This window comes from Chrysochloris asiatica, unplaced genomic scaffold (assembly GCF_000296735.1).
Source record: "Chrysochloris asiatica unplaced genomic scaffold, ChrAsi1.0 scaffold00020, whole genome shotgun sequence".
In the NCBI taxonomy this organism is placed as follows: domain Eukaryota; kingdom Metazoa; phylum Chordata; class Mammalia; order Afrosoricida; family Chrysochloridae; genus Chrysochloris; species Chrysochloris asiatica.
In genome coordinates this window covers 11,560,684-11,565,742 of record NW_006408538.1, presented here as the reverse complement: position 1 = coordinate 11,565,742, position 5,059 = coordinate 11,560,684, and positions in this window count along the sequence as shown.

Below are 5,059 nucleotides of genomic sequence, written 5' to 3'. Positions count from 1 at the left end.
CAATAAAACCAAATCAAACCCACTGCCATCAAGTTGATTCCGACTCACAGCAATCCAAGGCAGTAAATCTTTATGAAGCAAAAAGCTTCATTTCATCTTTGTCTCCAGGAACAGCTGGTGGGTTTGAACTGTCAACCTGTATTTAGTTGTTCAGTGTTTATCCTACAGCACCACCAAACTCCTTCAAAATACAATGTTGCTATTTTGTTGCTAAGTGCCATGGAGTCGAATACGACTCATAGTGACCCTGTACCCTGGTAAAGGGTTTCCCAGGAACAGCTGGTAAATTGGAACTACTGGATAATATAAAAATAAATTCCAGCAATTCCGATCCTATAGGACAGAGTAGAACTTCCCTATAGGGTCTCTGATCCTATAATCTTTATAGATATAGATTGGCACATTCTGAGGAGTAGCTGGTGGATTCAAACCACCCACCAGAGTTAATTCTATTAGCAGGTGAGTGCTTAACCATTTGCACCACACTTTAGTGTGCCCAGATTCACTAAAATGAAAGTGTATGGTTCAGATGAATATCCCCAGTACGAACAGATATAAGAATACTTTTATCACTTTCTTAATCATTAGATTCCTGGAGGCATCTTTCTGGGCAATATTAAAAATTTCAACTGTCAGGACATCCCATTAAGAAATCTCTTTCTTTGCCTCCTAAGGTGATTTCTGAGGAGGGACCTTACCTGGAACAAACGGCTATGGAACTCCAAAGGCTAAAGAAGGTCCGGTCAGGGTTCTTGGCCCCTCACCTCACTTATTGGGGGTAGGGGAGGCAACCTCGGCTTTCCCTTTCTGGGCTTGCCCATCCTGCTAATTTTAGACTGCTTCCTCATGCTGCTGCCTGGGTATCAGAGCATGTGGCTCCCCTGGAGAAGCTATTTTCTCCTATGAGCCTAACTTGTTTGTTTCCAACTTCTCTCCCTTCTCCACCCCTCCCTTCCTCTGCGAGGTTGTCCTATTTCATAGTAAGAAAGTTTCTTTCAGAATTATGCTTACTCTGATCTATGTTTATTCTTGCATCTAGAGACCAAAGCTAATTTTGTACAATAGATTTTAGTTGTAACTTCTAGTAGCCAGATTTTATTATTATTTTCCTTACAAATAATGTGATTCCTACTATAGGAGTCCTGGTGTGATGCTGTCTGTGGGTTAATGCACTAGACTGCAAGGTCAGTTTTAACCACAAGATCAGAAGTTCAAGCTCGCCAGCCATTCCTTGGAAACCTTAAATGGGATAGCTATGAGTAGGATGCGATTTGACAGCACTTAATAACAACAACTATAGATATTTTTCTAGGTCATACCATAGGTAACAGGTAAACAATGATGAACAAAACAGACCTGTATTTCACTGATTAAATCTTGAGAACAAACATTTACTAAGCTTCTGCTCTGGTATGTGCTCTTTTGAGTCCTGAGAGTATGAAAATCACTAAGTAAAGCCCTTGTTCTCAAAGAACTCACAAAATATTTCAAGAAACATAGAGATGCAAAGAAGCAAGTAAGTAAAAGGCTCTCCTCACCTGCTGGAAGGTAGATGCATGTTAGCATCAGTGACTGGGAGGGCAACATGCAACAAGAGGGAGGGTGGCAGAATGATGAAGACAGGTGAAGACACAAGTATGTATGGGCTAAAGGGGACAGAGGTAAATAGTGACATACACACAACTTTGGAACAACAGTGCTCTATGTGTAGATACATGGATTGAGACATAGAGAAATGGGTAAATGAAGTTGTTAAGTTCCCTCAAGGTAGTTCATATCGACCCTGTATAGGATTTCCAAGGAAGGGCTGGTGAGTTGAACCACCATGACCTTGTGGTTTAAACCAACTTTGCGGTCCAGTGCTTTATCTCACAGCGCCACAAGGGAGGAAGAGTGGGATGTAATTGACTCCATACAGTGGGAATCTCTTGTGGTGGCATTTCAGATAATTATTTGGTTCTTCATGTTTTACTGACTTATTTAACAAATTAAAAATAAGCATTAATATTTTAAAACAAAATCTATTTTAATTTAGAAAAATGGGAGTGCTTTAAACAAATTTAAATTTAAAACAGAAGTTTTACATTACTTTAAAAAAAACAACTCTCCATTTGTAACTAAATTAGAGGATGATTAGACATTTCACCCTTATCACAGATTAACTTAGTATATAATTATATTCTGATTATGTAATTCTTTAAAAATAAAAACATGTTCTCAACACCAAGAATACTGCTAACATCTACCATTCCATAGGATTTCTCTTTTATCGTCAGCATGGTCAGAGCCTGTGTATGGGAGCAGTTTGAAAGCTGCTCATTGGAAGTTAGCTTAGTGGACAACAAATGCTTCCTCTTCAAGACTGAACAGTAAAATTGTAAGTTGAAAGTGAACAGCAACAAAATTTCAATTTATTTCTAAAGATCCCTATAATTACAAAAATAATTCTTCTTCTTTGGCTACTTTTTTTTTCTTTAATCAGCAGCTTGGCACTTTCCTTAGGCAAGCCCACCTTTCATTTTAATATGGTTAAATTGGACCACAAGGTTGGTTTGAATCATAGGGTTGGCAGTTCAAACTCACCAGCCGCTCCTTGGAAACCCTATACAGAGTAATTATGAGTCAGAATCGACTCAACGGCACTTAACAACAACAAATTATATTTAGGAAATGAGGAGAGGGAAAATATAATTTGTCTTCTCGGACTACATTGTCCTTCCTAGTCACTACTGCTTAAAGGCTCCTCCAGGTTTCCAGATCTTACATTGAGACTTTAAGAACACGTTTTTCATACTCAAATGAAACTCTGTCCATACAGTGTCAGTTTATGACTGTTACGGCAAACTTTTTCATTTTCACAAAAGAATCTGAGTAGCAGTACATATATATATATATTTTAAAGTTTGTAATCACTGTAGGTAAAAAGTATCTGCGTGCTGAGGGCAACTACCAAGTGGTTCTAGAATAGTACAATAAACAGGTGTTTTGAAGGTTCTCCCACACCCAATCCCAAGCTTTTCCTTTTATTCACCTTTGTGGTTCTGTGTGCTTTTCTTATAAAATTTTTAACACTTAATTAAAAATCTGAAATATTTTGTCAACTCCCCTTGTTGTTGTTAGGTGCCGTGGAGTTGGTTCCAACTCACAGAGACCCTACCCTACATACAACAGAATAAAACACTGCCTGGTTCTTTACCTCCTCACTATTGTTATGTTTGAGCCCACTGTTGCAGCATTGTATCAATCCATCTTCGTTGTTTTTTAAAAGTTATTGTGAATTGACTAAAAGTTTACAAAGCAGATCATCAGTTTTACATTCAACAAATCATACTTCGTTTCATCTCAATGATTGTAATTCCCTCCATGCAACAACAGTTATCCCACTTCCTCCCGTGATTCCTATTTGCATTCCACCCACCTTTCCATTCCTTCTCAACTTTGTTCTTAGGGAAATGTTGCCCTTTTGATTTTGAGTGATACACCATTCCAGGGTGAGCATCTTATTAGTGGTGTCCCTATATGCCTATCTACTGCTTAGCTGAAAATTGGGCCATGAGAGTTGAGTTACTTTCCAGACCTGAAGGGTGGTTGAGGGCCATAGTCTCTGGTTCCTCCAGTCTCTAACCAGTAAACCCAGTTCTTTTTTTGTTTTGAATGTTTTGAGTTTTGTTCCAAATTACTTTGAAAAAATTTTTTTCTTCTCCCACTCTTATCTGGGACCCTCTAATGTAAGCCCTTTCAGAGCAGTTGGTAGTAGTAGTTGTGCACGGTCTAGTTTTCTGGTGTTAGAGTTTGGGGAGGCTGATGATCACATATTCCATTAGTCCATTGGACTATTTGATTCCGAGCCTCTTCAATTTTTATCACTCTTCTTTCTTACATGGAGAGATCAACAGAGGCACCTAAGATGGCCCCTCATAAGTTTTCAAGATCCCAGATACAAAGTAGGATGTAGAACATTGACTATGTTGTGCCCATTGACTATGTGGTGTCCCCTGAGACTATGGTCCTGAGCTCCCAGGCCCATCAACTCATTGCCTTAAGATGTTTGATGCTATCTAGGAAGTTCTCATCTTTTTGCCTGTTGGATGGTATGGTGCTTCAGGATCAACACTGGACTTTGAACCACAAGGATGGTAGTTTAAACCCACCAGCTGCTCCTCAGAAACCCTATACAGGGTTGCTATGAGTCAGAACTGACTCAATGGCACTTATCAAATGCTTCACCACATTCATAGTTGTGTTTTCAGGAAAGGTAAATACTCATGTACAAATATTCTCTTTCAAACTCTTATGTATTTGTGGTATATATATATATCCCACGTCTCTTCTTTACTCATTCAGCCTATGTCTCAATCCATTTATCTAGGCACAGAACAATGTTGTTCCAAGGTCGTGCATGTATCACTATTCACCTCTATTCCTTTTAGCCCATGCATATTACTGTGTGTCTTCACCTGTCTTCATCATACTTCAGCCACCCTCCCTCTTGTTACATATTGCCCTCCCCATCACCCAAGCTAATATGTGTCTACCATCTAACCAGTGAATTACTCTCTTCCCTTCCACCTCTGGTAACCCTCAATGAATGCTTTAGTACAAAAACCTTTTCTTAAGTTTTTACAATAGTGATCTCATACACTATTTTCCCTTTTGTGGTTGACCAATTTCACTCAACAAGTTTCCTCCAGATTCACCCTTGCTATGAGGTGTTTCACAGATTCATTATTCTTCTTCAACGTTGCGAAGTATTTCACTGTGCATATATACCAAAGGTTTTTTTATTCATTCTTCTACTGATGGACACTTAGACTGTCTCCATTCCTTGCTATTGTGACTAGTGCTATTTTGAACATCAGTGAATCCATCTCTTTGTAAGATGCTCAGCAAAGCTGTTTCCCTTATAACATTACTTTGAAAATAATAATTCAGTTGATAAATATATTCATGTTGTTGTTGTTGTTGTCAGGTGCCATCGAGTCGGAACCGACTCATAGCGACCCCATGCACAGCAGAACGAAACAATGCTGGATCCTGGGCCAACCTCACCACCGCTGCC